Source organism: Cyprinodon variegatus, unplaced genomic scaffold, assembly GCF_000732505.1.
Source record: "Cyprinodon variegatus isolate N-32 unplaced genomic scaffold, C_variegatus-1.0 Scaffold341, whole genome shotgun sequence".
Lineage (NCBI taxonomy): Eukaryota > Metazoa > Chordata > Actinopteri > Cyprinodontiformes > Cyprinodontidae > Cyprinodon > Cyprinodon variegatus.
Window position 1 is genome coordinate 261422 of NW_015150794.1, and position 10387 is coordinate 271808.

The following is a 10387-nucleotide window of genomic DNA, read 5'->3' on the forward strand; positions in this document are numbered from 1 at the left end:
CTGACTTGACTTCTAGGGACTGACAACACAAACAAAATAGGAGGGAAGAGAGGTGGGAGAAACGACAGAAGAAGCTGGATGCTGAAACAGAGGAGAAGGACTGTAATAGACTGAATAGGAGAGAAAATCAAGAGGTTAGCAGATGGATGGATGGATGGATGGATGGATGGATGGATGGATGGATGGATGGATGGATGGATGGATGGATGGATGGATGGAATAAAGGAAAAAAAACATTAAAATAAGCAGGAATCTGAGTAACTAATGATCGAAAGCAAACCTTGGGGAGAAATGAGAGGTAAAGAAGCAAGTTGGACAAAAAGAAAGAGAAAATAAAAGAAGGATAACAAAAGATCAAAGAAGGAAGAAAACTAAAAAGACAGGGGATGGTTGAGGTGAGCAGGTGATTGCAGGAGGGTTAAGTATTCTGAAATCTCCAAAACAGCATGGAGGCTATGGACATAGTGAAGAAACAACTTAGGAGGATGTGGAAAAAATGGCTACAAGCATTAGATGGACAAGAATGAAGAAAAATATAAGGGAAAATGAAAAATGCCTCCAAGATTAACATGGCAAATTCCCAATGCTTTATCTGCTTGTTAGATTTACCATGAAAACAATCAAAAATCACTTTAGAATAATCCAATCCCAGTTAAACCAGCCCAAAACACTGATCTATTTTCACTTGTGTAATTCTGAAATCAGTCTACTGAAAAAACAAAGGTTAAAATAATCTTAAATGTTTATGTTTATGCATTTAGCAGATGCTTTCATCTAAAGTGACTTATAAATTATACACAATGTTATAGTTTTATAGTTATCATCAATATGATAATAAGTTCTCTAGAGGAAAAATTCCTGGACAGAATCAGTGATGACAGCAAAGAGATAGAGGGAAGCAGAGTAGAGAGGTGGTATGTCATGGTTTTGGTTCTGTTTAAGTTTTATATTTGAGTTTTCATTCGTCTTATTTCCATTTTGTGTTATTCTATTCAATTAATTTTTAACGGAATTGAAGTCCTAAGGAATAAATGGTTAACAGAAGAAAAAACAAGAACAAAAACAAGGTTGCCTTAAAGAAAAAAAAAAAAAAAAAAAACCAAAACCCAAAGAAGGGGAAAAGTTTAATTGTTTTCCACGACCGTATTAGTTTTATTAATGTTAAAATCGGGTCTATTGCTCAGTGACCACATAGAAATATTTAACTGCTGCTGGAGGTGGAACAGATACAGATGAAGGGAAGAGTATTGGTACTGATGTAAGGCAGCTTGGAAAAGGAAGGGAAAAGAAGAAGTTAGGAGGGATAGATAAAGAAAGAGAAGAAGAAGGAGGGAGGGAGCAAATGACCAGGAGGATTACAGTGACAGGATAAAAGGTCTATAAAAAGGACAGGGAGGAGAGCATTGCTGAAAGAAAAAAAAAGCCTTGAGGAAATCTGCTCAAGTGAGAGATGATCAACTAGTAGGTTATTTTAGTGTGCGTCAAAAGCTGCCCTGATCTGACCTGGATGTCTCCTAATTGATCTGGAATTAAACCACTTCTATGACGTTGGATATGTGGGAACAAAAAACTAAATACACACATATATATACACTTCACTTACTTCTAGAAAAGAAAATAACTAAATCAACAGAAAGATTTTCTTTTAAGGGAAACAGGAATTTGGAGGTTCAAAAAAACAAAAACAAAAATCCAAATCAGATAATTAAGTTTTCAGTAAACTAATAAATTAATTTTCTTTTTAATAGTTTCTGGAATCTTTGTCCAACCCCCTCAAAAACCTAATCAGCTTTATTGAACTCACAAACATTTTAAGCTCTGCCCAAACGTTCTCTATTAGATAAAAAAAAATGTGTGTTCTTAAACCAGGGAACCTACGGGTCCAGAGCCCCATGAGGCTCATCAGTGGTGATATGAAAATTGAAAATGATGTATTTATTTTGTGCAGTAGGTCAATCAAACATTCATTATGTTTTCCAATGATGTAAGAAATTTGTATAGTAAATAAATTTAAGCAATAAATGTACACATTTCCGTCAACGAAAAATTGCTTCATAGCCTGCAGCACATGTTCCAGCACGACGCGGTGCCAGGCAGGTAGCTGTTGTAAATGAAAAGTAGCGGGTGTGTCTCAGGCCATGGAGCCCAAAGGGGAAAAAAAAGAAGATAGCTGATGAGGAAAGAGGATTTAAAGAAGAATGAACCGAATCATTTGCTTTCATTACCAATGCAGAAGGATTACCTGCATGTTTGCTTTTGAATAAGAAGGTGTCAACTAATAAAAAGTAATTTGGAAAGGCATTTCCAGGGAAGGCATGCTAAATTTGCAGCTGTCTACCAAGATGGATGTGAGAGAAAAAGTGCGATTGCAGAACTAATGGATAAATTAGAGGAGAGGAAAGATAGATTTAAGAAATGGATTGCATCTCAAAACTCCACTAATGCTGCTAGTTTTGTTGCAAGCATAGAAAACCGTCCATAGATCGTACAGGCAGCACTCTGATGCAGGGATGGAAACTTTCTTCCATTTTTTCCCCAAATCCTCAAAATAAAAATCACACCAATGAACGCTGGTGATTGAGGATGTGGGATTCCAGGGTAAGAGAGCACTGACCTTATGGATGTCAGTTCCTGCTTGGTTCCTCATGACTTAATTAACTCCACTAACAGAAACACATCCACCATAGAAAGATTCCTTTATCGTGTTTCTATAATTTCATCAATGCAGCAAAACCTAATACATACAAACCGCACGGTGAAGGGCGGTGCAGCGGCGTTTACTCCACACGGCGAGAGCGTTCACTGCTCCTACCTCACCTCGTGCTACTATAGAATTTAAACTTTAAGCATTAAATGGTGTGACATTTTCTCCAGGATAAACATTTAATCATGAAATCTTATTATATATTTAAACCCATATAGTCCTGTTTTATAGTGGGCTAATACACTTAGAGCCTGTGTTGCCATACGAGGCTTATATAAGACTCTAACATCTTTGCAGCTCCAGACAGATTTGTTTTTGTTGTTTTTTTGGTCCAGTATTGCTCTTTGAAAAGCTTGGGTTTGCTGTTTCATGTCTTAAGCAATTCCTTTTCAGCTAACTTGGAAATTAAATTCCATTGCAACTAAGATATTACTCAAAAACCACAATAGATTTGTAACAGAAGGCCTTCAAAACAACATATGACAAGCAAACTAAACCACTTCTGCTCCTTAACATCTTAGTGTTCAAAAGTAGCAGTGAGAGGGTCAAAGGTCAAACATAAATCTTGTCATTGAAAGTCATTTGAAATTTTAACATGAGCAAAAGCACTTGGAATAAAGGGCTGATCTAAATAAAAACTCATCATATGAACACAATCAGATTTTTTGGCTCAGTCAGAATAAAATAATATTCTAGATGAGAATTGTAGTTTAAGCGGAACCTCTCTTTGAATGGCGTCCCTCTAAACACTTAAAAATAATGATGTTAATAACAATAATACATTGGATTTTTAATGCACTTTATATTTATACAAATCCCAAAGTGTTACAGAGAACATCAGGAAAAAACAGCTTCTTCCCCACCGCCATCAGACTGCGTAACTGCTGGGAAAACTCTAAATCATGTCACAGACTCTGCAGACTGACAACCCCAAACCAAAATGCTGCATAATTGCACAATATATATTTCATGCTCTGAACTTCCATTTCAATTGCATGTTTTTTCTCCCACACTGTTTAGATTTGATCACTGCTGCATTTTAAGAAATGAAAAGAAATGAAGATGTCTTGAAAGCTGTACAAAACGAATTTTCGTTTGTATACACTTTGTGTATACAAAATGCCAATAAAACTTGTCGGAGTCTAAAATATAAAATAAACAAAGACAATAAGTAAAAGGGTAAGAGTTCAAATAAAAAACTCTATGTTTTAATCTATGTTTTATGTCAGTGTGGCATTTTTCCAACTTTAGGGGAAAGATTCAAATAAACAAGTAAACAGCTGGTCTGTGGTCACATTCAGGGCCTGATCTTCAAATGGTTTGTGTGAATTAGGAAATGTGCAAAACTTATTAACACCTGCAGAGCAGATCTTCGTTGAAAGTGTAAAGTGATTTTTCGTGTGTAGTTTAAAGGAAAAGAAGCTTTTTTGGTGTGTGACAAATTCTAATGACCAGACTGCACGTATTTATGGGTGGAGGATATGCAAATGGTAATAAGGGGTTTATCAAACCTATAAGTTTTATTAAAAAAGGGAACTTTTATGATGGTTATGAAGGTTTTATAAATTATTTTTAATCTTATTTTTTTAACTATTATTTTGTTTTTTTAGTTTTTTGTAGCACCTTTAGACACTTATGTGAAGTGCACAATAAATAATATCAATTTGTATTACAGTTACTATTTTTGTAAATAACCCCATGGTGTAGACGTTACACAGTTCTTCTAATATTGATATAAACTCCTTAACTCCCTGTAGCACTGTCAGTCTGCTAGTTTAAACTGGGCTAAACTGGATTATTCGTCTTAACTTTTGCAGCTCTGCAGATCACCTGCAACATGCCTACTTATTGCACACATTGATTTTTTGTTTTGTTTTGTTTTCTTGCCCTCGCAATGTAGTACTCCTTATTCCGATTGTTTGAATAATGAACCCTAAGTATGTGGGTTAATTATGTAAATCAATAAACTTCTCTTAGAACCTGGAAAAGGTCCATTCTGTGCCCTCCGAACTTTAAGAATCAACAACATTTTTGTGTTTTTGCTATTTTTTACAGCACAAGCTGAGGTACAATGTCCTTCTGCTGATGTTTAAAAAATCTGTTCAAGTCAAAGTCTTCTTTTCTATAAAATTACCATAATTAGTTTATTAGATTTGCAACAATATCAGTGCTGTATTTTGATTTATTTGTTTTAATCTGATCATAAAAATGTAGTTAGCCTGTAAGACTATGTCATCTCCTGTTTACTTGCTTATCAAAATGTCTCTAAAAATCTGTGAAAGTCCATAATATTATTTCAACCTACTTTACTAAAGAGTTTAAAAGATACATTTATAAATGAATAGAATAGAATTCCCAGCATGTAGCTCTGCGTTTTTTTGGGTGTTTTTTTGTAATTTTTTGGTATTGTCGATATCTGTGAGAATATGCCAAAAAACTGTCTGTCAACACGTCTAAAGGCTACAAACAAAAACATTTAACTTGGAAAAATAAATGTGTGAGGCCCAAGTTAATGTGGATCAACACAGCAGCCTTTTATGACCCTGAACATCACGTGATGTTGACAAATACAAGAGAGAATGTAGAAGAAGCTGCACAGTAAAGGAGCAAAGAAAAGAAAAAACTATAGACATTATAGCAATAAGAAATGCTGTGAAGACTAAGCAAAACAAAACCAACTGAGACACCAAAGGACAAAGAATTTCTGACTGATTATAAGCAGTCAGTGGAGTTTTTCTTCCATCTCCAGGCTAATCGGAAGTAAAATGCAAATGAAAAAAACATCTGCAGTATAATTCAACAAGATCTGCAGATCTGTGAAGTACTTGCTCTATAGAGATTTTTCTTTGTCAAAATCACATTTCAAAATTTCTGAAATACAAAAATCTATCATATCACATAAAGACAACCTTAAAAACCAGGGGAAAAAAAGAATATATATTCAGGAATTGATTAATAGAACCTCCATGAGAAAATTGATCAGCCTAAAATGTCATAAAAGCGACACATGATATCCTGACCCAGCTTATAAGATGACCTAATGTGAAACACGGTTATGGAGATCTACCAGCCAGGAAGTGGTTTTAAAACCATTTCCAAAGCTTTAGGACCGCAGGGAACCACAGTGAGAGCCATTATCCACAAATGGAGAAAACATGGAGCAGTGGTGAACCCTCCCAGGAGAGGCTGGTCTGGCAAAACAACTGGAAGGATTCATCAGCGACTCATCCAGGACGTCCCAAAAGGATCACACTGACATCTAAAGCACAGCAAATCTGACTTCTCTTAATAATGGTTAGAGTTAATGATTCAACAACAATAAGAAGGAGATCAAGTCATGGTCAGCCATGGGAGAGTTCCAGGGCCAAAGCCACCGCTGACCTACTGAAAAAAATAATGCAACCACTTTTGGCATTTGATTAATCATAATTAGTTACTTTAACACAGATTTTTAAGTCCTACCCTGCTAACATGAAACAACTGTGTTAAAGTAACTAAATGTGATTAAGTAAATGCCAAGGTGGTTGCATTATTCTTTTCAGTGAACAATTATTATCAGGCTTTTAGCTAGCAATGCGTACGGGCGTACATTGTATGCCCTTTCCAAAAAAAATGATTAATTGTACCTACGCCCTGTTTTTTGGATGTACAGCTTTGGTATGCTCTAATTTTCCCCCTGGAAACTCATATCTTAAAAATTTCACAAGCAACAGATGCTAGAGTTGGAAAAATTTAATATTTGCTCAACTTGCTACATCAACCGAGCAGAGAAGCTGATCTGGGAGCTGACAGGGCGACAGACACAGCACTGCTGATGCAGATCGCTATGATCACTTCCCTGGAACAGTTTATCAACGTCTAATTTAACTTAAAATTTCAAAACCTGCCAGCAAAATATCTTCGCTTTTATTATTTTGGTGCCTGCAGTTTGTACCACATACCTGAAAAATGTTAACTACTTCCAGCCGCCACAAAGAGCAGGAGGAAACCTCCAAGAGGCGACCCGGCCTGAGTCAGCTTCTGCTGGGGATTCCCAGGGAATCCAGTATGTGGGGGTCTGTGTGGCTCTGACAACGAAATAATATTTTAAGGCAGGATCGTAATCTTAATGAACTGACTTCACAAACAATGTTTTGAGGTGCACTTTCTTGCTTAAAAATATATTAAAACAATTTTTTTACCCACTTATTCACAGCAAATACAACAAAGTCGCTCTCTGCTATTAAAAAAAAATGAATTTGTGTGGCCATTTTTCTATAATCTTTGTGTTGCTGTTACACCACAATTTCCCCATTGTGGGACAATAAATCAATTTTCTTGTCTATTCTTCTTTATTCTATTCGAACTATTACTCAGATGACTTTGGATATGTATGCTCTGGTTTCATGGCCCTCTCTAAGCCTCAGAATCATTGGCTTACTTTTATTTACAAGGCCATCCTGGGTAAACTCCCTCCATACCTGTGTTACCTCATGTCTGTAGCTAACAGTGGTTACAACTCACGCTCTTCAAGTCGTGTTCTTTTCACTATTCCAAGGATCAGCACAGATCTTGGCAAAAAAACATAATTTTTTTCTATGCAGCACCATGGTCGTGGCACAATATTCAAAACTCCCTGCAATTAAGGACACTTATTCCGCTACAGTATTTTAAATCACTATTGAAAACCGCTTGCACAAAGAAATTGTAACTGTTATTCTAGAGTCTAGTTTATGATTGATTTTATTATGTTGTTTTTATGTGTTTTTATATGTCTTACTGTACTGCTGCCTCTTGGCAAGGTCTCCCTCGAAAAAGAGATTTTATCTCAAGGGACTTCCTGGTAAAATAAAGGTAAAATAAATATAAAAAGCTAGAATATCTGAGACGTATTGTCTTCACAGATAGATAAAAACATAAAATGTTTTTAAGGTGCAGAAACTTTTATACCATATCATACCAAATTTATTCATAAATCAATCATAAAAACAAGAAATAAAATGGTGTATAAAAGTAGTTATAAAATAAAAAGCTATATTTTAATAATAAGAGAAACACAATAAGGCAAATTGTGTTAAAATATATATTTATAAATGAAAAATAGATAATTTTCTTTTAATAAATTATCATATGTTGTATCTAATTAGCAGCCAAGTTTATCCTGACAAAATACAATTCAAATCATGTACTTATGGTTTTGTTTGCATATTTGCTTTTTAATAACTCTCTGCTGTTATATATTCAGTTCCTCCATTGGTTGAACTTATTTTTTAAATTTTAGTTTTCCAAAGAAGACTATCTACTTAGACGTACATTTTATTTTAAATAGTATATGTGGCACTGATAGTAATCGTTGATTTAGGGAATTTCTTTATGGACAAAAATTAAATAGGTTAAATTTTGCAAGTTCTACATTTTATTTTTGGTTTGTTTGTTTTTTGTTATTTAATCCAGGCATACTTTCAATACAGACAATTGTTTGCCACTTTATGCAATTTTAAATTATTCATTATCAACTCTGTATTTAAATCAGATTTTTGGTACATAAGGCATTTCTTTGTCCTAAATGATGTTTATACTTTCATTATTGTTGAAAACTTAGGCAAAATCAAATTTTTTGGGATTTTCATAGCCAAAGCCTCAAAATCAAACATTACATACGTACAAAAAATGAATGAAAAAGAAAGGTTGAAAGGCTTCATTTGATGAGTAAACAGTTGTTCTGTTTCCTGCAGTAGAAAAGCGCTTAGTACTGTAGAAATCATTTTGACCTGTGCCCCTCCCTGCCTGACTTGTTCCACTGATTTCATGGATATCTTACAGTGGTTGTCCCCGTCATCTCTTCCTCTAACCATGCCACATACTTCCAGGTCAAAGGTCACAGGTGGCACTGTGCGGTCATGTCCCTAAGCCTAAGTGCTGAGTCCAGCTCTCTTCTTCAAAACAGGATGAATGATGCACAGGCAACAGTCACTTGAATTGATGCTATCGGCCAGAGCAGGAAACACCAGGTCATGAACGTCTAGGTTACAGCACCACCTACAGGCTGCAGTATGCTCAACCAGACAGCAAGCATCACTAAAGACAAGCTGAACACTACAGATTCTCTAAGTCGATCAGGGCTGATAAAGGGGCTTTTTACTTTTAGAGTGTACTGCTGGGGGTTCATTTACATAAAAAAATATTGTTTTTATGTACTTTTTAAAGTGAAAGATAACCACAATTTAGAAAGTTGAATGTTAATATACAGGATTTATATTTATACTTCGACATATATATGACTATCAAATAATTTTATATGAATATCAAATAATTACATAATTATCAAATAATTAAATATCAGCTGACCCCCTGTCTACTTTTAAGGATAGGCTTAAAACTTTCCTTTTTGATAAAGCTTATAGTTAGAGTGGCTCAGGTTATCCTGAGATATCTCTATAGTTATGCTGCTATAGGTTTAGACTGCTGGAGGACATAGGGACCCCCATTTCATCATTCTGCTTCATTCTATCTCTATTCTCTCACTCTGCACAATCTGTTAGTTCAATCTCTAACGTTATGCTCTCTCCGCTTTTTCTCATAGTAGCTTTGCCTGATCTGGTCCTGGAGAGGAATATCAGCTGTGCTGCTTCCATCAACATCCTTGTTTATAGATGTTGGAGATCGGCCTGTTTTTCAGTGTATTCCTGTTTCTCTCACTGTGACTGGCTGGATGTGCTCTCTTCATCCTCTGACATGGGAGCTGGTTTAGAGCTCGTCTGCCTGGCTGTGTGTTTCCTGGACGGGGTCGCCTTTTACAGCTGCTTTTTGTATCTCTGCTTCTGTCTCCTTGAATCCCAGTCGGCCTCGGCAGATGGCCGCTCACACTGAGCCTGGTTCAGCTGGAGGTTTCTTCCTGTTAAAAGGGAGTTTTTTCTCTCTACTGTCGCTACAAGCATGCTTAGTGTGAGAGATTGCTGAAGAGTCAATGAGTCGATGCAATCAACAGGTTTTCCTTAGATAGAAAACTTTGAATCAATTTGACTGTATGATCTGGTTAAATCATAAAGTGCCACATATATCACAGGTCCAAGTTGGGTTTATATACTTCAAGTAAGGTGAGGAAAGATCACAGGTGGGTGGAGAACCCAAAAATTGTAATCAAGTAAGAGTAGCACTACTTTAACCTATTTTTTACTGAAGTAAAAGTAAAAAATATATACTTTACAATAGTAAAGTAAAAGTAAGAAGTACGGCACATTAAAACCACTCCTAAAAGTTTTTTGTTTTTTTTTCAAATTGTTACTCAAGTAAATGTAACTTTTACTCATTACTATCAACCTCAATTTAAACAAAAAAAAAAGTCCAAGATGAACAAAGAAGTATTGACTTTTAAGGCATGAATGGATCTGAAGTAGGGGTTTGATAAAGGGTCCAAGTCAAAGTATTTCTATTAGCTCCCCTACCAGAAATTGTCCTTGTTTACCAGGATTAGACTATTTAAACTAATGCATCATCAGTTCTTCAATGTAAGTTTAAACCTTTATAGGGCCTCAGTGGAATTCTTTGAAATTCAAAAAAGTTATTAAGTTTGTTTCTAGGGGACACAAGAGGACCTTATAACATTTATACAATTATTTAAGTATGTTTTATTGGGAAAAAAAAAATAAAGATCAATGTAATTACCAAAAACAATCCAGAGTGCTCCAACAGGAAATTTAATAA

General features: G+C 35.4%; 1 protein-coding gene across 2 annotated transcripts in view; it reads right to left on the bottom strand.

Annotated features, from left to right (window-relative positions):
- The window catches only part of LOC107091514 (rho GTPase-activating protein 6-like), a 93304-nt gene that overhangs the window by 50273 nt on the left and 32644 nt on the right, over window positions 1-10387 (bottom strand). The gene's annotated exons all lie outside the window — the stretch shown is intronic.